The sequence below is a fragment of the Mesoplodon mirus genome (genome assembly GCF_964341445.2).
Source record: "Mesoplodon mirus genome assembly, chromosome: 7".
In the NCBI taxonomy this organism is placed as follows: Eukaryota; Metazoa; Chordata; class Mammalia; order Artiodactyla; family Ziphiidae; genus Mesoplodon; species Mesoplodon mirus.
Genome location: NC_138983.1, coordinates 135,173,763 through 135,199,525, shown reverse-complemented (window position 1 = coordinate 135,199,525; position 25,763 = coordinate 135,173,763). Strand labels below are relative to the sequence as shown.

The 25,763-nt window shown below is 42.6% G+C and overlaps 1 long non-coding RNA gene across 1 annotated transcript; it reads left to right on the top strand.

Moving 5' to 3' along the window:
• The first annotated feature begins 5,188 nt into the window (after positions 1 to 5,188).
• On the top strand, positions 5,189 to 10,539 carry LOC309808468. Its single transcript, XR_014294748.1, has 3 exons — positions 5,189 to 5,311; positions 6,250 to 6,419; positions 10,193 to 10,539. It is a non-coding gene; the product is annotated as an uncharacterized lncRNA (long non-coding RNA).
• Positions 10,540 to 25,763: the final 15,224 nt, after the last annotated feature.

Below are 25,763 nucleotides of genomic sequence, written 5' to 3'. Positions count from 1 at the left end.
TATGTCAGTAAAATGGACAACCTGGAGAAGTGGACAAATTCTTAGAAAAACACTACCTTCCGAGACTGAACCAAGAAGAAATAGAAAATATAAACAGACCAATCACAAGCACTGAAATTGAAACTGTGATTAAAAATCTTCCAACAAACAAAAGCCTGTGACCAGATGGCTTCACAGGTGAATTCTATCAAACATTTAGAGAAGAGCTAACACCCATCCTTCTCAAACTCATCCAAAAAATTGCAGATGAAGGAACACTCCCAAACTCATTCTATGGGGCCACCATCACCCTGATACCAAAACCAGACAAAGATACTACAAAAATGAAAAATTACAGACCAATATAACTCATGAATATAGATGCAAAAATCCTCGACAAAATACTAGCAAACACAATCCAACAGCACATTAAAAGGATCATACACCACGATCAAGTGGGATTTATCCCAGGGACACAAGGATTCTTCAATATACACAAATCAATCAATGTGATACACCATATTAACAAATTGAAGAAGAAAAACCATATGATCATCTCAATAGATGCAGAAAAATCTTTTGACAAAATTCAACACCAATTTATGATAAAAACTCTCCAGAAAGTGGGCATAGAGGGAAACTACCTCAATGTAATAAAGGCCGTATATGACAAACCCACAGCAAACATCATTCCAAATGGTGAAAAACTGAAGGAATCTCTTCTAAGATCAGGAACAAGACAAGGATGTCCATTCTCACCACTATTATTCAACATAGTTTTGGAAGTCATAGCCATAGCAATCAGAGAAGAAAAAGAAATAAAAGGAATACAAATCAGAAAAGAAGAAATAAAACTGTCACTGTTTGCAGATGACATGCTACTATACATAAAGAATCCTAAAGATGTCACCAGCAAACTACTAGAGCTAATCAATGACTTTGGTAAAGTTGCAGGATACAAAATTAATGCACAGAAATCTCTTGTATTCCTATACACTAATGATGAAAAATCTGAAAGAGAAATTAAGGAAACCCTCCCATTTACCACTGCAACAAAAAGAATAAAATACCTAGGAATAAACCTACCAAGGGACACAAAAAACCTGTATGCAGAAAACTATAAGACACTGATGAAAGAAATGAAAGATGATACAAACAGATGGAGAGATATATCATGTTCTTGGATTGGAAGAATCAATATTGTGAAATTGACTATACTACCCAAAGCAATCTACATATTCAATACAATCTCTATCTAATTACCAATGGCCTTTTTTACAGAACTAGAGCAAAAATCTTAAAATTTGTATGGAGACATAAAAGACTCCGAACAGCCAAAGCAGTCTTGAGGGAAAAAAACGGAGCTGGAGGAATCAGACTCCCTGACTTCAGACTATACTACAAAGCTACAGTAATAAAAACAATATGGTACTGGTACAAAAACAGAAATATAGATCAGTGGAACAGGATAGAAAGCCCAGGGATAAACCCACGCACCTATGTTCAACTAATCTATGACAAAGGAGGCAAGGATATACAATGGAGAAAAGACAGTCTCTTCAATAAGTGGTGCTGGGAAAACTGGACAGCTACATGTAAAAGAATGAAATTAGAACACTCCCTAACACCATACACAAAAATAAACTCAAAATGGCTTGGAAACCTAAATGTGAGATGAGACAATAAAAGAGTATTAGAGGAAAATATAGGAAGAACACTCTTTGACATAAATCACAGCAAGATCTTTTTTGATCCACCCCCTAGAGTAATGAAAATAAAAACAAAAATAAACAAATGGGACCTAATGAAACTTAAAAGTTTTTGCACAGCAAAGGAAACTACAAATAAGGCGAAAAGGCAACCCTCAGAATGGGAGAAAATATTTGCAAACCAATCAATGGACAAAGGATTAATCTCCAAAATATATAAACAGCTCATGCAGCTCAATATTAAAAAAACAAACAACCCAATCCAAAAATGGGCAGAAGACCTAAATCGACATTTCTCCAAAGAAGACATACAGATGGCCAAGAAGAACATGAAAAGCTGCTCAACATCACTAATTATTAGAGAAATGCAAATCAAAACTACAATGAGGTATCACCTCACACCAGTTAGAATGGCCATCATTAGAAAATCTACAAACAATAAATGCTGGAGAGGGTGTGGAGAAAAGGGAACTCTCTTGCACTGTTGATGGGAATGTAAATTGATACAGCCACTATGGAGAATAGTATGGAGGTTCCTTAAAAATCTAAAAATAGAATTACCATATGACCAAGCAATACCACTACTGTGCGTATACCCAGAAAAAGCCATAATTCAAAAGGACAAATGCATCCTAATGTTCATTGCAGCACTCTTTACAATAGCCAGGACATGGAAGCAACCTAAATGCCCATTGACAGACGAATGGATAAAGAAGATGTGGTATATATATACAAGGGAATATTACTCAGGCATAAAAAGGAAGGAAACTGGGTCATTTGTAGAGATGTGGATGGATCTAGAGACTGTCCTACAGAGTGAAGTAAGTCAGAAAGAGAAAAACAAATATCGTATATTAACGCATATATGTGGAACCTAGAAAAATGGTACAGATGAACCGGTTTGCAAGGCAGAAATTGAGACACAGATGTAGAGAACAAACACATGGGCACCAAGGGGGGAAAGCGGCGGGGGTGGTGGTGGTGGGATGAATTGGGAGATTGGGATTGACATGTATACACTCATATGTATAAAATGGATAGCTAATAAGAACCTGCTGTATAAAATAATAAAATAAAATTCAAAAATTAAAAAAAAAAGAGTATCCCCCTCCCGCCGCAACTAGAGAAAGCCTGAGCGCAGCAACGAAGACCCAGGACAGCCGAAAATAGAAATAAATTAATTAATTAAGAAAAAAGAAAGAGTGTGGCAATTAGTTGCTTTGGGACTTCATTCGAAGCCCAAATTTAGTCTAATGTACTTCACTCTGTCAGTTCCCTGTCTGCAGACTTTTCTTCCGTCAGCCAATGGCTTGGTCCATCCAGTGGCTCTCAGTCCTGAGGTGGGGCAGGTGGTGGAGCTTATACCACAAAGACCAGGGGAGAGAGCAGGTTGCTTAACAGAGATAAGGATGGGGTGCTGGAAGTGCAGGGGAATTTCTAGAAATAATCCCCAGTTCCTTTACTCATTCTCATTTTCATGGGATTCTTTTTTTTTTTTTTTTTTTTTTGCTATATGTGGGCCTCTCACTGTTGTGGCCTCTTCCATTGCAGAGCACAGGCTCCGGATGCGCAGGCTCAGCGGCCATGGCTCACGGGCCCAGCCGCTCTGCGGCATGTGGGATCTTCCCGGACCGGGGCACGAACCCGTGTCCCCTGCATCGGCAGGAGGACTCTCAACCACTGCACCACCAGGGAAGCCCTTCACGGGATTCTTAAGCCAGGCCCATAAGAACTTTTATAGGATGTTGGTAATATAAAGGGCCCTAAGCTTCCCCTCCTGCTCAGATCATCAGGCACAAGCTGTGTCTGTGATTTAAAGCCCCCCATCTCTGGACCTGGGTTTCTTTGGCTCCCTAGGCAGGGATCATAGCTCACTTTTGGGTGTTTAATATTGCATCCAGAGAGGTAGCCAGATCTGCCTATTAATGTCCCTGACCTGAGGTGTGATTCCTTATTGACCCCTTTATCTCTATATTCATTCACTAATTCATCTATTCATTCAACAACTCTTTACTGATGGTCTGCTCTGTGGCTGGCACTACTTTGGGTCCTACTACTAGAGTGAGACACGGTCCTATCTCTCAAGGAGCATTCATTTTGTTACCACGCCTGACATTCCTAGGGCAACGTTCATCGAGATTTGTCCATACGCACGTGGATGTAGTTGGCAGAACAGTTTAATCCGACCACCAGCAATTCCTGCCTCACATTGGGATCTCTTTGTGGAGTGTCCAAATCTTCCTTGGCTCCCCTGTGCATTGAACACACCTCTTCAACCTGCTCTCGTTATTCCTCCAGCCTGTGCTTTCATAAACTGCCCCTTCATTCTGCTAAACAATTCTTCCTCTTGTGCCTCTGTTCCTGCTCTTGATTTGTGTTTATAATTAACTTATTCTTCTCTTATGGATAACATCAAGTCTGCCCAGTTGCCCTAGTGACCTGCCCAGAGAAGCTGGTGATGGAGAAAACCTGCTACTGATGTACAGAATGATGCTGAACATGAGAGAGTCAGGGGTCATCTCTTGCCCTCCAGAATGATTATATTCTGGCAGGAGGGCACAGACTGTATGTTTTTACCATTTGGTTCATAAAAGGGAGGTAGGTTGGGGTGAGAATGAGATTGGAAGATGTTAAACTGCTGGATTTGAAGATGAAAGAAAAGGCCACTAACCAAGGAATGCAGGTAACTTCTGGAATCTGAAGAAGGAAAGGAATTAGATTCTCCCCTAGAGCCTCCAGTGGGATGCAGCCTTGCCAACACATTGACTTTAGGACCACTGACTTCCAGGACTACAAGATATGAGATTTGTTTTGTTTTAACCACTAATTTTTGGCAATTTGTGACAGCAGCAATAAAAAATGAATACACGGTGACAGGACCCCATGAAGCCAGTGCTGTGACAACCTTAGTGTCTGGCAATGCATATATACCATCCAAAAGGTCACACAGGGATAGTTCTGAAACCCTAGGGTGCAAGACCTGGATTATTTGAGAAGCGGAGAGTTTCCTATTATTTGAGGCACAAATCAAGGTGCTGATTTTTCTAAACATCCATAGAAAAAAATGTTCCTCTTGAAGCAGAAGAACGGAGTTAAAGAGCTTGAAACTCCATGCTAATTTTGATCACAGAGACCTCGTCTTAAAAGGCCAAAAAGCACTTATGGGTACGGAGGACCCAATGGGCACACAATTTATACCCAAAATGAGGATCGAAAGTGGGTAGAAATTAATCTATGAACAATTCTCTATGGGCTGAGATGTGATATGTTCTTATAGTCTCATTTGCTCCTAAAATCTTCCTTTTTTGGTTGTCATGGTATCTGGGTTCCAGGACTGTCCTCAATCTCCTTAGTTTTGGTATCATTTACAGAGAATATCCCTATTAGAAAAGAATTTGTTTAAACACACTCAAAGTATAAAGACATCCATTCAATGAGGGAGAGTGATTTTCTTTATAAAAGACACCATGTGTTTCCTACCAATAGGTTTTGAAAGCGTCATTTGGTTGGTGCAATATTGAGTGTACACATGCTCCAGTAGGAGCTGCTCCATCCCAAGCCCAGTGGGAGGCCCCCGACCCTCACTTAAAAGCGATGCTGAAGCTGATTCGAGAGTCAACAAGGTTTGTTTAACTGTTCTGTGTAGCTCAACATTCATCCTATTTGCAGCTCACTCTCCTATCTTCTCATGGGAGGTGTTCCCTAGGGAGGATGCTTGGGGACCTGTTGCGATGTTATGCAGGGAACTTACACAGTGGGGTCAGGTGTTATGTTACTTCTAAACTCCTTCTAACATTATAATTCCTTGACCTTAGTCATCAAATTGCACGCTCAGAGGAGTTCTACCCAGCCCCTGGCCTTTGGCTGTAAATGATACCAAAGCACACAGGACCCAATATGATCTTCTTCAAGATCTTCTCACCAAACTCATCTCTTTCAATTCTCCCTGTCCTACTGTGTCTGGTCATGCTGGAAAACTCACCGTGCCTGTCACATAATCTGATCTCGCTTACCTTTAGGATGGACTCACTGCCAAGAATCAAACCTTTGGTCTGTCTTCACAGGATGCCCTTCTTGGCTTCTTCCAGGATTTAATATAGATACCACATTGTATATGAAACTTTTCCTGACCTTGTTAGACTATTCTAGGTGCCCCTGCTGTAAGTTTCCATTGTACCCAGAGTTTATCAAGACTACATCTTAATCTGCTGTTCCTGCGTGTCTACCCAGTAGACTGTAAGCTTCTGGAGGACAGGGCTAAGCCTTGTTATCTCTATATCCCCAGAGACCAGAATATTGCCTAGCATAAAGTAGATGTTCAATAAGCATTGGTTAAATTCATGCTTAAGTAACAGAAATTTAATTAGCAAATGATTGAATACCCAAATGCATTCAATATAGTACTCAATTTAAGCCCAGGTTTCAGTTGTCATGTTCGTATAGCAGTAATGTTGGAAGTGTTTAATATATATGGGGGTGGGGAGATGGAGAGAGAGAGAGAGAGGCATGAAATTGAGAGCATTTGTGTACCAAGATATTTCTTTCTACTTTTGTTCAAAAGGTCTGGTTACCTCGCCTTCAGTTTAGTCTCACGTTTCCACAGGATCGAGACTTAGGGTGAAAATGTCAGCACAGTGACCCCTTTTCCTTTGACTGAACGACCACGCCAGGAAATTGTAACAGCGTGAGAGTACATCCTCTTCCACAACACGGAATCCATGCCAGGGCCAGGTGGGCAGCTGTCTGTATGGTATGATTCTACAGGTGCTCAGAGTTTTGTCTGCAACTGATCTTTTCTGCCAGCTTGCCATTATGTGTGACATTTCTGCAACTAAAATCATTTCTTTCACATAAGATGGTATCTTCAGAAGTTCACTTGTTACACACAAAGCAGGTCCCTAAGATGGATATCACAATCGAGGTTAATAGACATGGATGGCTTGTCAGAATTGGTTCCTAGGGCTAGAGAATTGTGTCCTGGGAGAATGGGCCTCGGGCAGGTTCTTTGTGAAGGATCCAACGTCAGGAAATTTGGGCCTGAAGTACTGAAGAAAGCAGGTGGAGATGGGAGGCCCTGGTGTGAAGCTGAGTTCTTGCAGTAGCTCAAAGGCTCAGACGTCCATTTGGAAAAAGGGGGAAAGTGGATCAGGATAGACCAGCTTCTCCGTGTCATCACGGCATGGTCCTGCTCACTCTTAAGTGGAGTGTTCAAGATTAGGACACCTTTTTCTTGGTTTGTACAAGCTATCCCAAGACCTCTTGTTTTCTCTGTTTTCTTGTGAAGGTGTAAAGCTTGCTCTCTCCAGGGTGTGTCTCGTTGCCACAATTAAGAAGTGTAACATTTGTCTGCACCTTTGATAACAGAATGAAGCTTTGTGGCTACTTATCTTCTATGATTGTGTGGAAAGAAAACAAGACAGACAGACTCAATGTTATGCAGAAAAGGTCTGAATCAAGCAGCAAAGTATTTATTAGAAGAGATTATTAACATGGCAGGGTCACAGAGTTTCATTGCCACAAGCATGTGGGGAGCTTTGCTGAATTCTGTCTCGTGAAATGTTTTACCTTTTCTACCGCTTGACACGGGAGGGACTCTCTGTGAATATTTTCCCCTTAGAGTAGACATACTGATGAGATGTCCAGTATCATTAATAACCACAAAGAACTGAAACATGGGACTGGATACTTAGAATCTCCATTCCCTATAAATGTCCAGGTTTATTACCTGAATTGTTAGCCTTTGTGCTTTATAAAACCCAATAGTTCCTGCTAATTGTCTATTTGCTTATCTACGCCAACCTGGAGTTGAGAGTTTGTGGAAGACCTAATTTTCCAGATGCTCACCTCATGTTTTTTTCAAGTGTAGACTCAAAACGATGGTTCTCAGAAATCATTTGTCTTTCTACAGAACTTATTGGAAGACCAAGAAGTGTTTCTTCTAAGGCAAAATAAACAAATAAACAAACAAACAAACAAATAAATAAAAAATGTCTAATGCAAAGAGTGAAAAATGAGCTTTTTATATTTTACACTGACCACAACACACAGTTGAGAAAATTCAAATAACTTAATTTTGAAAGGTGCTTCAAAGCATATAAAGCACTTTTCCAAGTATTTTTCTCATTCAATTCTTCTAAACTTCTAAAATAGTGCTTACCCTATTTCAGAGATGAGAGAATGGGGCTCAGAAGAGTGAAGCAGCATGTACAAGGCCACACAGCCCATGAGGGACTGAGCTGACACCAAAACTTGACTGTAGATTGTGTACTTTCAACTCTCACCAACGAGAGAGACAAAGGTGGCTTGGCCACCCAAGTATTTATTTCGATGCATTTTGGAACTCCAGGCCAACAAGCAAGCAAACAAAACCCCCCACCAAACACTGAAACATCCCCAAACGCAAACAACCAAAAATGGAAATTAATTTTTCCTTAGAGGAGGCGAACAGAGGTGGGCACCTGGCTGATTTCACACAGTATTGACAACGCTCAGCTCTAACTGGCCTTCTGGTCTCCTCGACCTTCCTCAAGAAAAGGCTCTGAAGCACTAATTAATCACACCGAAAGTCTGGGAATTTATCTCTCCTCCCTCACTATTCCTGCTGGCTACTGATTTAAAGATGTGAATCTACTCGGATTATCTAAGCTGTTAGGGAGAAGTGAATCCAAATTTCACCGAAAGGGAGATGAGAGCCCAGGGCAATACCTAAGACTATGATTGGCAATTAATTAGACAGATAGTATCTCACATTTGGAAAGGAATTTAGAGATCTAATCCAATCTCCCTCCTAGGAAGGAAGCCTGACAAATAGCCATCAGGCATTTGCTCCAGGGATGGGAATTTCATGTTTCTCGCTATTGTTAGGTGGGCCCTTGTTAGAAAGTCTTGCCTACGTGGAATTAAATTCTATTCCCTTGTAAACTCTAAGTCTACGTTCTGACCTTCTTCTGCCTTCTGGCACTTTAACGAATATGTTTACTTATCCATTTGTATGTGATTTTCCCAATATTTGGTGTCAGCTCTCTTGGCTTTCTTAAAATATCTCTTCTCTAGCAAAACATCCTCAGCTTCTCCAACTCTTTTCATGACTCTCTCCAGATGGTCCCTTATTTGGATATATATATATATATATATATATATATATATATATATATATATAATTTTATTTTTTTTTCTCTCTCTCTTTTTTAGTGAAGTGTCCATAGCTGATTAGGGTCTGTTTTTCTTGCTTTATCCGACCCAGTATTAACATACTTTCAATACTTTTACTGGTCATAAGCTCCGTACCAGTGGGGCTATGTATATGGTGGTCAGCGATAGTATCAGCTCCCCCATCTCTGTAACGCACTGGAGATTACCAAATGAGAACTGAACTGGTTTTCTTTGTGTAATTTACCTCAGAAGCCACACCACCAGCAAGAGGAACAGAGCAAGTTGTCACATAGAGGCCACAACTAACACAAAATTGTTCCTTAGAACCCGTTTTTGCTTCCATAAGCTTTTTTGTCTATCTAGTATTGCATCTCTCAAAATACAGAGAAAAAACAGGTAAGAGACTAGTTTACCCACAACTTGACAAATAGCCTCTGAGGGAGACTGAGTGACATTTGGAAACTTGGTAAAAGCCACCAGAGTCAAAGCAACTTCTGAAAAAAAAAAAAAGATTGTGGCTATGCTATGCTCAACCAGGCCACACCTGTTTTCAGAAACCACCAAGCGTTCTGCAGATAAACAGAGATGCCGGCTCTGACAGTCTCTAAGGCAACAAGATACCGATCATCACTACACACAGACCAGACAGAGACACTGCTGACAAACAGTGAGCCCCGTTTTCTCATCTACTCAACAGTGCAGCAAAAGTTAGAGTAAATTCTGCCTCAAGAGTTCATCCCACACCCAGTCTCAAACCCTAAACTCTAATTATAATGGAGAGAACCCTGCAGTTAGAAAAATACCTGAAGGATCTGGACCCCACTGCTTAAGCAATAATCCTGCGATTAATGTGAACTTGAAAATGAGCTTCTGGGGAAAGAAGACAAGATGCGTCTCCTCTTTGTGTTCTCATTTCCTCACCTGCAAAATGATGTTTATGTGACTCGAATTCCTGAGGGTCTACACTTGGTGATAAGCCAGTGAGTTTGGATGACACACAGCGATCGTTTATCTAGTCTGCCTCCCTTGTGGGCGGGTTGGAGTTTGTTAAGAAATCACCATCAAAATACACCCATGTCCCTGCTTTTTGAGTATTTATGTCTAGTAAAGATGTGTAATACTACACTTTCCCATTTCGTGATATTTCCACCTTGAGATATTTGAAAAAGAACAAAGCAAATGAGCGTTTTGTAAGAAGTTGGCAGAGATGCAGGATGTATCCAGGAGTTGGAATGGGTGCTTGTCTACTGCTTTTGAAATCATTGTACTGAAGTTACTTATGCCTGTTTTTTTTGGTCCCTAGACTTTGAGCCGCTCTGTCTTGTCCATTGGTTTCATTCCCTCTCTTTCAGGTGGCATGTTCTTCACCTTGTTGGTACTCAAGAAATAGTTGTTGAATTGAATCACTGTGTTGCTTTGAGGAGATATGGCTCAAAGACACTGCAGATAAACTGGAATCTCATGGTTCAGGACATTGGAAAACACACTGCAAAGATGGAATAATTAATGATTTAATGAACCTTGGAAAAATAACAGAATCATAAACGCCAATGACAAGTATAAGTTTAGGAAGCCTAATTATAAACAGCAACAGAAGAAGTAACTTAAATGCTCAGCTCGTCAGATAGCAGCCATCTTTATTAAAAGGTCTGGCCAGGGTAAGAATTGTTAAGTAGAGATGTGTAAGAGGCAAAATATGTAGAACTAATTATGATGATAATTATAGCCAGTTTTATATTGACACCAAGGTGTACAGTATACATCAAAATAAAATTCTAAATATCACCCTGTCTGTATTTATTTTATAGTTTATTGTCAAAAACTTATAATATATAAACAAGCAAAGAGACAAAATTAAAAATCACACAAAGCCCTACCAGCAAGAAATTAAATAGCTGTTTTAGTATTATACATGTATATATTTTTTGTCTGTTTTTCTCTACAAATATCACAATACATATCACACATTCATACATGTACATTTTTTTGTTTTTTAAAAGTGAGTTGGTATTATACATTTCATTTTGTAATTACTATTTCACTTAACAGTATAGCAGGGCATGTTTCCATGTTATTTAAATATTCTCTACTTTTCGTGGTTATATATTATTTCATCATATTTATGTATCATACATACATAAAATGTATCATACACACATATAATGTATCATACACATACATATTAACGGACATTTAGACTGACCTCAAGGGTTTTTTTTCCCCCATTGTTTTTTGGTTATGCCTGTTGTCAAAGCTCCTGTAAATATTGTCTTCTGGAAAGTTCATGCATTTTATTTTCCTTCTAACAGTATATACTGGGCCTTTTATCTTCTAATTTAAGAGGAAGTGTGGCTATAGCTTAAAATGACATGATACACATCCTCCTAATAATTGAAGAGCTCTTGCTATTAAAAATGAGAAGAATTTAGGGAAAGTGACTTAGTCATTGGATTGATCTGCATTGATTTGGTCCCCAAAGTTGTTGGTTATAACACTGCCACATTGTTTTTTAACATAAGATTTCAAATCAGGTCAAAATAATATCACCCCAGGATATTTTTACATCATCAAGAGTTAAATGAATATTATCACCTATGAGGGGAAAAATTTCTCAAAGTGATGTATTCTTATATTTAAAAAAGTGATCAAAGAGAATCGGGTTGAAAATACTGAAATGTAGGACAGTCTTCAGAGAGCAGCTTCTGCCTGGTGATGGACTCTCCGTGCGGTTTTACCTCTGCTATCTTTCTCCAAGTACTTCCCATAAGCATCCTGCTCGTGTTCCATACCCCAGAGACTTCACTGGCTACCATCTCAGAATTTCTCTTTTCCTCTTCTCCTGTGAAAGCCAGGGTGATGGCTCAGCTGGTGAGAACACAGAATTAGTGAGCTCAAAGCTGCCTCATTCGGGTTATTTAGCTTTGAGTGGGACAAAATAAAATACTCCTCCATAGACCCAGACCATCTGTCTCTCACCCCCCTCAATGGGTCAACAGGGAAGAAAAGATGTGTGTTGGATGGTTCAGGACAACTTGTCACCACAGCTAGAAAAATTACTTGTTATTGAAGCCTGACTTGCACTGGGTCAGGAATGTCATCATGTGCAAAACACAGCAGTTTTCTCCCCCTACAGCTTCCCCACAGGTCTTTCCACGCAAATCCTTTGAAATATGATGATCCAGCCAAAAGCTTATGGCTGGCAACCATATTGAGATAGAAACAGAGCATAATTCTTAGGTTAAAATGTCCCCATTTGTAAAGGGGAGAGACTTTATTCATGTTTCATGAGTGTTTCATTTCTTAACTAGTGATGTTAGGCTTAGTGTGAAATAATAACGTTTAACTGTCCTTTTTCCATTCTTGGTTTCCAGAAAGAGGTAGAGCTTAGAGATGCTGAGGTCTGACTGCACAGGCCTGAGTCCTAGCCCCACCACTTACTAGCTGTGTGGCCTTGGCAAGTCTCTTAACCTCTCTGTGCCTCAATTTCCCCAGTTATCAAAAGTAGGTGATGAGAGCACTTACCTCCTAGTATCACTGTGAAGATGAAATCAGCGAGTGCACAGAGAGCACTTAGACCGGCGTCTGCCATGTGCTAGACAATCCTTAAACGTTAGGAGGTCCTCCATTCTGACCAGTGTGTGGACACACGGCTTTGTCAAGGATTGACATGGCAGACTTGGTGCCGTTTCACCACAGCTTCTGTGAGTGTGAGTCTAGGGATATTTACTGAGAGCTGTAATTCTAAACCCTGAAGGGCCCCAAGGCATGAGGGAAGACTGTGGGAATCGTGTAGAGGGCTTTCACTTAAACGACTATTGCTTCACCAGCCTTTTCGCACCCATCAGCGCTAGACAAATCCACAGAATAATGAGAAACATGCCTGACAGTTGGGTCAGAGTAGAACAGAATGCAGCCGCAGACTGGCCCGTGCTGTTCAGCCTGTTAATACCCTGAGTTGCCAACCCTTTCCTCTTTCCTCCTGTGACTACACGAGCAGGCCACGAGCTTGTGAACACACGTGCACACATGATTCCCACAGCCACTTAAAGCAGCCCCTGTTCTTGATCTGGGGGAGCAGCTTCTTTGGGTCAGACGGGGTGATTTTCCTAGTCCCAGGCTCTGGGGCGAGGTGTGAAGGGAGAGGCTCCAGGGCAGGGTCTGGAGCAAAGTCTTGCCTGGAACATGTAAAACACCACCCACCGCACTCCTCTCCCTCAGTTTCCCAGCACAGGGAAGCCAGGGTATCACAAGGGTTGCTTAACTCGGTCCTGTCCCCACCTAGATGCGTATCATTTCCTTCTGAGCCACACGGCTGTCTATTGCATTCATGTACAATTTCCCTGGAGGCCATTCCAAATCTGCTTAAGAACATATTGTTCCTGGATTTATGGTGACCGGAGCCAATCATCTGGAAAGAATCCCATTACATTAGATAACACAGTTGGGAATTCAAATCTCTTTCCTTAAACATTTGTCAGGCAGCGTCTCTTCTCACTTAGGTCTGACTTCCTTTTTGATAGTAAATAAGCCAGAATAATGCTGGATTTTCAGCCAGACTGATGGCCGGAGTGGCCAGAGCGATGGCAGAGTGCTTGTGAAAGATCAGCACCTGGAACTGGCTTCTCCAGAAGGGTTAGAAACAACAGAACCTCAAGCCTAATCTTAGAGTTCGTCAGAGCGTGACCACTCTGGATAACTCCTCCTCCCTGGGCCCAATTCCGAACTCCAAATTACAAAGGAGAAGAGTCTTCAGAAACATTAGGCTTACAGAGCAGAAGTCCTGGGTTTGAGTTTTAGGTCTATGCTTGTGTAACTCTCCTTGGACAAATCACAAGCCTTTGAGATTGTCTGCTCATCTTTAAATTGGGATGCTGGGCGTGCCTATCCACTGGGCTTGTGAGGATTAGATAACGTAATGAATGTGAAAGCATTGTGTAGAGGTAAAGTGTAAAACAAATATTAAGAGTTCTTTTTTTAATTTAATTTTTATTTTATATTGGAGTATAGTTGATTTACAATGCTGTGTTAGTTTCAGGTGTACAGCAAAGTTGTTCAGTTATACATATACATATATTCTTTCTTTTTCAGATTCTTTTCCCATTTAGGTTCCTACAAGAGTATTGAGTAGAGTTCCCTGTGCTATACAGTAGGTCCTTGTTGGTTATCTATTTTATACATAGTCATGTGTATATGTTAATCCCAAACTCCTAATTTATCCCTCCCCACCACGTTTCTGCTTTGTTAACCATAAATTTGCTTTTGAAGTCTGTGAGTCTGTTTCCATTTTGTGGGTAAGTTCATTGGTACCATTTTTTCCTTTAGATTCCACATATAAGTGATATCATATGATATTTGTCTTTCTCTGTCTAGCTTACTTCACTTAGTATGATAATCTCCAGGTCCATCCATGTTGCTGCAAATGGCATTATTTCCCTCTTTTTAAGGGCTGAGTACTATTCCATTGTATATACGTACTACATCTTCTTTATCCATTCCTCTGTTGATGACACTTAGGTTGCTTCCATGTCTTGGCTATTGTAAGTAGTGCTTCAATGAACACTGGGGTTAAGAGTTCTTAATGCTGATAGTTTTCATTAGGACACATGGATGCAAAACACTGAATCCTAGAATTGAACACTGTTATCTCTTCAGGGCAAGTTCTGAAGGTGAAACCAGATTATATATAAAACAGACTATGGACATTCTATTGCACTAAACACTGTCGTATTATTCAATGAAGACACAAAAGGCACCTTAAAGAATTCATGCTTTTGTGAAAAGATAAAATACACCCTTCCACAGCACTAAAAGCTTTAATATTCTCATTCTCCTTATGTGTCAGTGGAGAATAATTCCAGTTTCATGCCCTTTATCATCACAGTTGTGCCCAGGAGTACAAAGAATCTGGCAAATGTCTTTATCCTAGTACAAGCCCTAGGAAGCTTTGTCCTGTCCAAGGCCATTTTATCAATCTCAGAAAGCTTCCCGTGTTCCCAAATTTCCAGTTGCTGATGGAAAATGTACTGGATTGTCTCCCTTTGATATTTTGGACTACTTAAAATAAGGAGGCATTATTTCAGTACCACCCTTCTGAACTCAAGAATCCACCAGGAGTTAATCTTCAATACTCTCTGGAGAGGGAAGCAAACTCCTAAGAATAGGGAAATGGAGACATGAATGTTTAAACAATTAGTACAGAGACTTATCCAAGGTCAGAGAGTGAGTAAGAGGAAAAAACTGAGATCCTGGTGAGCTGATCTGGCCCTAAAGATGCCCTGGGGAGAGCCATCTCTGCAGAAATACTTGCTTGGCCAACATTTGCATGAGCAGATGTTTTATCAAACCTACTGTACAGCAAAACCCACCCTTGCCTATCTATTCCTATCTGCTTTTATTATGCTTTGGGGCTCTAGCATGATAAGACCTCCCATATGGTACTTGTATTAACATTAAATAATGACCATTGTGTTGTGTATACTATCACCATAGAAATATTTACTTAGTTGAACACAGACACTGGTTAGGCATGGTGATTGAAAACAAGCTAATCATAAAAACCATTCATGCTCACATCTATTTATAAAATCTGTTTCTCTTGTGTCAGTTAAGTACAGGCTTTGTTCTAAACAAACACATGCAAACCTTCTGCACACCCAGGGACATGAAAGACGTCCCTCCCCACTCCCTCCAGCCAGCCAGGCCCTGGGGTGTGGCCTCATGTGAAAAAGCAGGCGTGTTTCTGGGGCTCAGCTGGGCTCCTCGGAGGCTGGAGCTGGCCCTTGCCTTCTGGGTTCCTTTCTTTTCCTCCCGTGCTGACACGCCCTGCCTGGGGTTAGGGTTCTCAAACCTGGGTGTGCTCAAAGCCGCTGGGGTGTCTGTCACAACTGCAGAGTTTCCAGCTCCACACCAGAGAGTCTTCTGGAGTTGCTGACGAGTGGCGCCTGGGAAACGGATTTTTAGGAAACACTCTGGTGGTTCTGGTGTTGAGAGTCTGTTTTTTTCACTTGAGAAATGGTCCTCTCCCCCGGGCTGTCCGCGGACCCCCTGTCTGGTCTGTTGCCCTTCCTTGCCCACAGCAAACGCTAGGGGGCTAGAGCCAACACTACTGAAGGCTGCTTTTTGATGCCCTTAAATTTTGTTTCAAGAGATGCCAGTGATTTCCATTAAAATGAACTCTTTAAGTTGTGTACACCAAGTGGGTGAGAATCTGGGCTCTGGAGTTCGTTTGCATCTGTCTCTGCAACTTGCTAACCATGTGGCAATGATGGAGTCCCTCCAGCCACCATTTTTTTTTTAAACTTATAAAACGAGGATAATGATACCACCTGCCCCATTGAGTTGATGGGAGGGCAGCAGCCATCATGAGTGCCCGGCACACAGTCCCTGCCATGAGTAGTTCTGTTCCAGAAATAAATTAGGTTGACTTGGGCAGGCCTTTCAGATCAGGGTGTTTAGGAAGATGCCACCTAAGGGAATGTGGTGGAAAGAAAAGGGCAGAGATGTCCTCTGTTGATACCTGCCCCTGCCACCAAAGGGCTGAATGACTGTGGGCAGGTCCGGGTCCTTCTCCAAGAGAATCCATGAAACATTATCTGTGAAATGAGTGGATAGGTCTATAGCAGTCATTTCCAAACATTCTGATGCCTTTTGAATGTCAAGAAAATAATAAAATATCTGCTTGTGTTTATACTCACAGGGCTCATTGACACACAGTGACAAAAGGTTTCTAGATATTCTGTCCTTTTAAAAACTGATTTATATTTATTAATCCCAGCCCTATTTACATTGATTTGGGAAATAATCGGGCTTGTTTGCATGGACAGATATTACTGATCAGACAACAGACAATGTTTGGGCCATCTTATAATAACTACAGCCCAACTGATACAATCTCTCCAAGTGGGAGTCACTGGTCTGATGGGTGTTCTGTAATAGACCCCTCTTGATAATGAAGGTGGATCTGGAAGCCCAAATTGTGAAACACATGCCCTCAGAGAGGCTTTACTTTCTCCCCCCTCACTTCTGATCTTTGGCCAGGAAAGACCCTCAAGGCAGCTCTGTTTACTCAATAAATCATTTCAGAGCACCAAGGGCAGGCAGGTGCTCTTCTAGAGGCTTAGGGTATGTCAGGGAAGCAAGCTCCATCTCTCCTAGTAAACGCACGCCTCACTGGTCTCTCAAAAGGGGTCCAAAGTCTCTGAGGCTGGGACACCTGCGGGGACCTAGGAGAGAAAAGGGAGGCTTGCTTAGGTCACTCACTTCCCTCATTTGCCCCCTTTCACTTCTTTTTCAGTTATTTCTTTCTCTATCTTACACTTTTTTTTAAAACAAAATCAGGAGCTGATATTGTGACTAGACAAAGATCTTTCTCTTTCCAGACTTTAGTTTCCCCATTTATAAGAAGAGGGTTGGCTTCTAGGGCACAAAGCTCCCCTCTGGCTCTGTACTGAGTATGATTCACTCAGCAGAAATAATAACAGCCCCTTTAGCTTGACCGTCTTGTCATTCACCCCCTATTTGCCCCAATAAACACTTTGCAATGCCTTAGAAACAAGCCAACACTGTTGGTATAACTTTTTTTTTTTTTGGCTGTGTCGTGCAGCTTGTGGAATCTTGGTTCCCTGACCAGGGATCAAACCTGGGCCCCAGCAGTGAAAGGTCTGAATCCTAATCACCAGACAGCCAGGGAATTCCCAGTGCTGGTATAACTTTGAAGCTATATTTGTTCGCAGAGTTGAGGACTACTTCTCTCTCTAAATGTCAATCTCTCAGTCCCAACAATAGACACTCATGAACATCTTTTTCCTTGGGCTCAGCCAGGGGACTGATGGAGAGTGACAGCTCTGGAGGCCAAGGTTATGGCATCAAGAGTTTCTGAGATAGTTGAGCATTAGATGCAAAAGAGGAACAAAAAATTGCTCCCCAACCCCCGGCCCCCATCACGCTGTCTTTTATTTCTCTCACTCGTGTGGCATCCATGTGCAGGTGGGGACTGTATCCCTGGCACACGGTAGGCACCCAGTTTGAAATATTTGTTGAATGAGTGAGCAGACTCTAGTCTGGATCATTTTTTCCACTTGGCTCCACCCACACTTCATCAGCTGGATCTGCTTTGGGAAAGAAAACACACGACGTTGGGTAGATTCATCTGCACAAAATATGGAAGGTGGTGGAAGCCAGCCTTGTCTCTCTGCTGGTTACTCCACACTCTGCTTCCATTTTGCTCCGTGCTCTTACACGTGAAGCTCAGCATCAGACAAGTCAGCTAAGGGTCCTCTAAGGGAACTAGAACTTTATTGAGGGCTAATGTCCTGGCCTCGTCCTTATGGGAACTCAGCTGCAAGAGGAACTTCAGACTGGTGATAATTCACCCAATACACCCTTGTGTGGCAAGTGGGGGCCTCTGGGCGGGCGCAGGCCAAGCCCACACTGACTTCCACCTGCCACCAGGAACAGCATCGGATCCACTTCACGTGCCTTGTATCTGGCATTTCCAGGGGAGCCCCCCTGAGATGCTCCTGCCCGGGAGAGGAATCTGATATATAAACGCTTGGAGCAGGCCTAGGGGACGCAAAGTGGTTACATTAAGGATTGGGGTTCTGTTTATTGACAAGGTCACGGCCTCGCCTAGTTATGACCCCCGAGGGACCCCGGCATGGAAACGGGACTTGTAACGTAACACTAACAATAACAGACTAGAGACAGCCGTGACAGGGCCCGTCTCTCCTACACGCTGCAGCTGGCTCCCCGGGATGAGGACAGAGAGGGGAGCCGATGGGCAGGCACAGGGGCAGCAGACAAAGGAGCAGGGATGGAGTCGATGTGGCTGGAGGTGCCGGGGCCAGGAGTCCGGCGGGGCTTCTGTGAGCCCTGCAGTCGGAGAGCTTGCCCCACTCGTGAGCCTTCGTGTGCCCCGCTCCCCCCAGCCTCCGGGGATAGCACTGCTGGCCCTGCGTCCTCTCACCCCGCTCCCAGCTCTCCTCTCACCAGACAGACCTGCTCTCAGGTCGCCGCGGCCCCGCTCGCCATCCTTTGTCTCTGGATGTATTTTGTCTTCTGGGGGTTGGGGAGGTAATGGGATGGGTCACGAAGAGGAAGAGTGCATACTTGAAGCCCTAGGACTCTCTCGTGGATTTTTTTAGTCCACAGGCAGGCTGGACAAAACTGGAATAGACGTTTTCTGCAGTTTCTGCACTTACCTCTTGTGGGGAGGATTTGGGGGACTGTGACATATTCGTGATGGGACATAAGGGGTCTCTGAAATCACACCATATTGGAAAATCTCTCCTCTGGTGTTTCATCAGTGGCTTCTCTTCCGGTCCATGTGAAATGAGAAATCCGTGTGACCTCGTGGGACCCGACTCAGGAGAATTTTCCAGTTAGCAGATGAGTGGAGCGGTTAGAGGAAGAGCCATGGACTCTGCTATTTTCCCCATCAGGTCTGTACTTTACCTCTCACCCATCCAGCAGGCTAGAAGCGCCAGTGAGTAGAGATTCTAGAAGAGCCTGGCATCCCTTCAGGGGTGATTTCCAGAGGAAACAGTTAAGAACATTTTTCTCCATCGTGCGTTCTGGGATTGCCCATTTCCTTGAACTGAGGCATCATGGTCATTGTTGGCAGCCCCTCTGTGGTCTCAGACGAGGCCTTCCCTTCCTGAAATCCTCCAGTATCTCAAGTTTCCGACTAGTTTTCTTTTCCGATGCTAATGTTTAACCAAGCGTGGTGTCCCAGGAGTCCTCCCACAGCAGCCCTCCTTTTACCACGTGCTGTTGTCCTTTTGATGGAGAGGCCAACTAACTCAATGCTATATTTGAAGTATTTTTTTAAAAACCCAGATAGGGTGTCCCTGGAATTGCTTATACACGTAGCATCACATTCACGTGGAGAGGTTGTAATAGTGACCTGACCCTTAGTCAATGGAGCTGGGCATGGCCAAGCTTCACAGACAAGATCAGGGACCTTCATGCACAATCATTTTGCCATCTCACCAATCTTCCACCCTCAATGATTATAACTTAAACTGGAAAAGCTTTCTCTGGGCCTTTTCCTGGTTACTATGTAAAGATTTGGGCCACAGAGAGATATATTTTATGTCTTTGGTTGGTTAATGGTGAGATGAGGAAGGCGGACAACTAAATGGTTTTTTCATGATTCCTTTTTCAAAACACACCCATCTGTATACATAAACTCACACCTACTTCAGCACTCAATTCCCATCTCACTTGTGAACACCTCCTAGACTGCCATGGCTCACAGATGTGTTTTCCACCTCTGTGTACCTGACCTGTATAAAATCTAGCCCTAGGTCATCCTTTGCACTGTTGCATTGATAATTGTCCACCGTTTCCTGTGCATTTCCTATCTCCCTCCCTGCAGGCAGAGGCTTTAGGAATGTGCTCATTCTACCCTGGCGTGATTCTCGGGTGGTTGGCCCATTCATGCTTCTCAGCACTCAGACAATTTCCATGGTCACGTGGAGGTGTCACGGTGGCTTGAAGTTCAGCGTTAGTTCAGAATGATAGCCAGGGATTGTCTGAAAGACAGTCAGAGAAAAAAGTCCCAGATGACACGTCATTTAGATAATATTTGCCTAATCTTTGCATGAAACCTACATGATGATAGTCTCATATGTGGATCAATTTTTATCTTCTCTTTGTCACTCTCTCTCTCATTCTCTTTTCCTCTCTGTGTCCCACCCCTTTCGCCCCTCTCCCTCTTTCCCTTTCTGTAAAAGTAGAGACAAAAGTTAGCGGAAGTCTCAATTGTCAGACTTCAAAGTCTTTGCTAAACATTTGACATCTGAAGGCTTGTCCCCCTCCCCTGCGTCCTCAGCCTCATCTCGCTTTCATGGGCACAAGCCTCACAGAGATAACCATATCAGGCAGAATAAATGAAGCTTGTTTCCTTCTAAATTTGCTTCCTCCTACACACGGTATGGCTGTGCACCCTGGGGCTGGCGGGCACTCTGCCCCAGGCCTCTCCCTACTGACTCTTGGGTGGAGGCGCTGGGCTAGATGTGGTCGGAGATCTCCATTCACCAGACAGAAGTTGTGGACCTTTCGAACCAGAAAAAGATTCCACAGAAAGTCTCATGGGACATTCTCATTTTAGAGATGGCAAAATGGAAGCTGGGAGGAGTTCGATGAATTGTCTGAAATCAGAGTTAGATCTGAACAGAGCAGGCGCTGGAAACCAGAATGCTCTTATAACCCAAACTGGTCTTCTTTCTGCTTGAACCCAGAGACTCAGAGCCTGTACGTTCCAGCAGTGACCCTGAAAGCTCAGAGAGTGGACTCCTCCAAGTGGACTAAATCCTCCTGAGAATTCATCAGGGTGACACAGAGAAGCCCTGCCCTTGGCAACCTGCCATGGAGGAGACCTGGAGACCCTGCTTCCTACATGCCTTGGGGTCCGTGGAAGAGGAAAGCAGCTGGTACAGCGTGGTCTGTGCACTGGATTCTCTCACGTGCTCTGTGGTGCCATCCGGGACCTGGCTGCTGCCACCTGTCCCCACCCCACAGAAGGGCAGTCGGAGTTGACTCTCCAAAGGCAACATGGCAACAAGAGACACAACAGGGAAGCTGGCGCTGCTGCATAGAGGGCTGGGTGTCTGAAGAGGAGAAGCCCACAGCTCCCCACTGGGATACCTGGAATCCTGACTCTAATACCCTTCAGAGGGACAGAAAGTCCAGTATTGAAGTTCTTTACTTTAGTTCTTCAGGGCATCTTAGAATGGAACCCATAGAAAAACACAAATGCCTCTCTAAAAATGGTAAGACTTTCCTAGGAATTGGAAGATTGGATAACTTGGGCAAGGAAAATGGAAAGAACACCTAAAATCTTGACTTTCTCCTCTCGCCACCTTCTAACATGTGCATGTGGACACACACACACACACACACACACGCATGCACTTTCCCCTGTGCTGTCTGGAAGACCAGCAGAGGTTGGCAAGTCCTCCTTCCTTTGCCACCATCTGGCTAAAGCAAACCTCTTGCCCAGAGCCACCTCCTTTTGCCGCCCGTGAGGGGCAAGGCAGCCTCAAATTGCTTCTTCATTTCTGGGGGGCTCAGCATGGATGTTCACAGCTCCCAGCCGACCTTCTGCTTCTGTCAGGCTTGTTGGCTCTAGCCTGCCACCCTCCTCATGGGCACCTGTAGCCCTCTCATGTCAACTAGTTTTGTGCTTTTTTTAGTGCTTTCTTGTCCTGCACTCCCAGCCTCCAGCCTCCCTCCAGGCAGGAGTACCTCCCACTCGCTCACCACTCTGCCTGTGTGCTTCCCAGCCTGCGAGGGCAATTTTTCAGAAAACTATTTTTAGAAATAGTAACCTCAGAATAAATACAGCACACCAGATGCTGGTGTTTTTCTGGGGCAACTGAGCTGAGAATCATTTGTTTAAAGAGAAAGGTAAAACAGCCAACCTTGCTGTTCTGGCAGGGCAATGGGCTGCAGATCGCTGGGTTTTACTCCCTCTTGTGGCAGGATTTTAGATGACATGATGCCACCTTGACCCGGACTAGTAAGACTTCATTATGGACAGAATTTTTACTTGACATTTAGGCTTCTAGTTTGATGAGAAGTAAGGATAGATTGCATCCTAATTTTAAGGGTACAAAATGTATTAAGGATATTAGGGCAATTTCTCTGCATCTTTTCCTCATTTCTGGAAGGATGATCAACGTATAGAACTGTATTTTGAAAATGAGGCTATGGTAAAACTGCTGGAGACCTTGGGTTAAATAGAATGTTTCCCTAAGCAGAATCTGCATGTAATGGGAAACTATTAGGGTATATTCTGTACTATATGCCTCTTTCCTAAGTAAGGGTCAGTAGTTCTGACAGCTCCTTAGAAAATGGGATAAAAATGGACAAGTTAGAAGGGGGATTTGCCAGTCTAGCATTGGAGAGAAAACACAACAAAACAACAACAACAAAGCTTTCTGATTGTAAGACCAGGGAGACCAGAACCAAGGGTATCCCCTTCAGAAAGTTTTGACCACATTTCTTATAAGCATATTTCTTAGTGAATTTGGCACAGTTTGCAAAAAGACATCAGAAGGAAATTGAGAGACTTTTGTAGAACTTCTGAATTCTAGAACTCTACAATTCACGACCATAAGATTCTTCTAACTGGAAGAAAGGTGTAAGTGAAAGGTCATCATTGAACTAAAGGCTTTAGTCCTCAGATCAAAAATGCTTCTCAGTGTGGAAAATAGCTGATGGACAATTATCTTGTCACATTATAAATGACAGGGCTTCTCCTACAACTGGCTGTGGCTTACTAATGTCTGGGTGATGGAGTAAAACCAAATGGCTGTGGTTTACAGGAGGGAAAATGTGCAGTAATTGATCAGTCAGATCATGCTCCATCTCTCAGCCCAGTTTGAGTCAGACTTTGTGAATTATGGAGCTGCATTCATTCATTCAACAGAAAGCATTCCATTCACAAATAGTTCAGCTGAACTGACAATTGACGCATTGAGTTCTTTTGCTGAAGGGCTGTTGGGTTTCCAGAGTAACAGCCTCATCTTTGACTGCCCTTTTCTCTCTATTCACCTTCACCAGTTTTGTTCATATGTTACTTAACTTCTAGCAACTCCTGGTGGGGAGACCAGCACCATTCATTCTCTCATGGCCAGGAGCATCAGATGACACCGTTTGTCCCCTAAAGTGGACAGTCACAAAGGAGTGTGCATTGCTGGTTTTCCTACGTACATGACTGAATTTCCCTTTGTTGCCAAGAAGGAAGAGACATGCACACCATCTGACCCTGGGAGCAAAGTCATCCCTAGCTAAGAACCATTGACCTAAGGAGAGTTTTTAGGAAAGATTTCATTTCTTCTTTTTTGGTCATTCATTCTTTTTTCCCATTTACATTTTCCAACAATGATAGAAGACATATAACCTGGAGTAGGTCTTAGAGATCAGTAGTGAACAAAAATAAAATTTCTGGCCACAAGTGACTTATAATCTAACATAAGTGTGGGAAGGAGACAGATAGTAAACACATAAACGAATACGTCAGAGGATCCACGATAGGGACAAACTAAGAAGAAAACAAGGTAGTGAGCTAGAGAGTGCCTAGGTTGTCTGGACAAGGAAGTGTCAAGTGTGGGACCACAGAGTCCAAGGGCTGGACCTTGCATTTGGCTGGATCTTGAATCTCAGTAGATGACAGAGATCATCGTGATGCTGGCCGTTCAGGGGTATTGAGAAGGAAAGAGATGAGACCAAGGCCAAGGTTTTAGAAGTTTCCTCTGACTGTGGTCTGTATGTAGGATATTTGGAAAAGAGCAAAGCCATAGAAACCAATAAATTGATTAGGAGGTTGCTGCAATTATCAAGAAAAAATGATAATAAAACCTTGAGCTAGGCGGTGAAATTGGGAATGGAAAGGAGGGATGGCAAATGAGGAATTTATAGCAGAACCTTCTCGATTTTTAGATTTAATAGATGATTAAAAAATAAAGCCTTGCATGATTTTGCCACACAAGGATGTTAAAACAAATTAAACACTACTATCAATTTTACTTTATGAAAACAGGACTCTTTTAACACATGAAGAACATAATCTCAGAACAAAGGGCAGTCCTCTGGGTTGATGATTTTTAATTTTGTGTATAATCTTTTAATTTTGTGGACTGCTGTATTTTTCTCATTGCATCACAGACCAGAAACCACTATATGCTTGTTCTAAGAACCCACCCATAACGTGTTCATTCTGGGCTTAGCTGAAAATGTGATGAGCTATGAGGCTGGAAGAAAAAAATAATGTAAAAGATCACTCCAAACTTTTGTAGTTGGGTAAACAGTATTTGAGGGAATCAATAACAAAAAATAGAAAAGAGGAGGTAGGTTTGAATCAAAGGCAATGTCTGGATTGAAATCTGATCAGTTTGAGATGTTGGAGGCACATCCCTGGTAAGATATTTGGTGAATTGTTGTAGGAAAGGTATTGAGGTTGAGGTTAAGGTTAAGAGTTAGGACCACAAATACAGATCTTGGGATTATTAACATGAAAATAATTGAAGCCATTAGGCACAATCTCCAAGGGAGAAAGGAGGAAGGACAGTGGATAAACACAGCACTCTGGAGAAATTTAACAGGCAGAAATTAGCCAGAACTCAAAGGATAGAGGAACCCAAAATAGTCAAGAGGATTAACAAAGCAGAACAACAGGTGTCAAAGAGTGAATTGGTTGTAAGGAAATTGAGTCCAAAACAATAGACTTCATCTTCCTGAATGTAAAAGGAAGGACTGAAGATAGTTCATATGTTAGTAAGATACAGGGAAGATATTTTTTAGAATGATGGAGACCTGGACAAATTTATAGAGGGGGAGAAATTTATGATCCATGAGGAAAAAGTAATTGATGCAATAAAATGCCGAGGGAACCTTGAACCTTGGTGGGGATGTGGAGGGATAAAGGTTGAAGATAAAAGTAATCATCCTATTCTTTAGAAAAGGAGGGAGGATTTCATGGGTGAAGGCGCTGAGATATCAAACAACTACAAGGGTACAATCACAAATAAAGAGAAAAGGTGCAGAAGACGCCCTCATAGATGACTCCAGTCATAGCTGTAAGAGGTGAGGAAGGACTAAAATTTGTTATAGCCCCTGTAGAAGCCTGGTAAGGAGCTAACAAGATAACAGCTAAAAAAGCAGAACTAAGGAGTGAGGAGTCTGCTGGCTTGAGTTAGCATGTGTTTATTATGGGTCAAACCAGCTCCATGTTATAAAGTTTTTGAGCTACTCTTGGCTGATGGAGAGTAGAAAAAGAGAGAGCAGAGTCAGAAATTAACACTAGAAGTAAGAGGGAAGATAAGGATAGGAAGGATGCAGAGTTCCAGGGGGAGAAATACTAGCAGGTCCATATCAGCATCAGAAGCAGACAGGACGACTGGGAAATCAGGGTGTGTT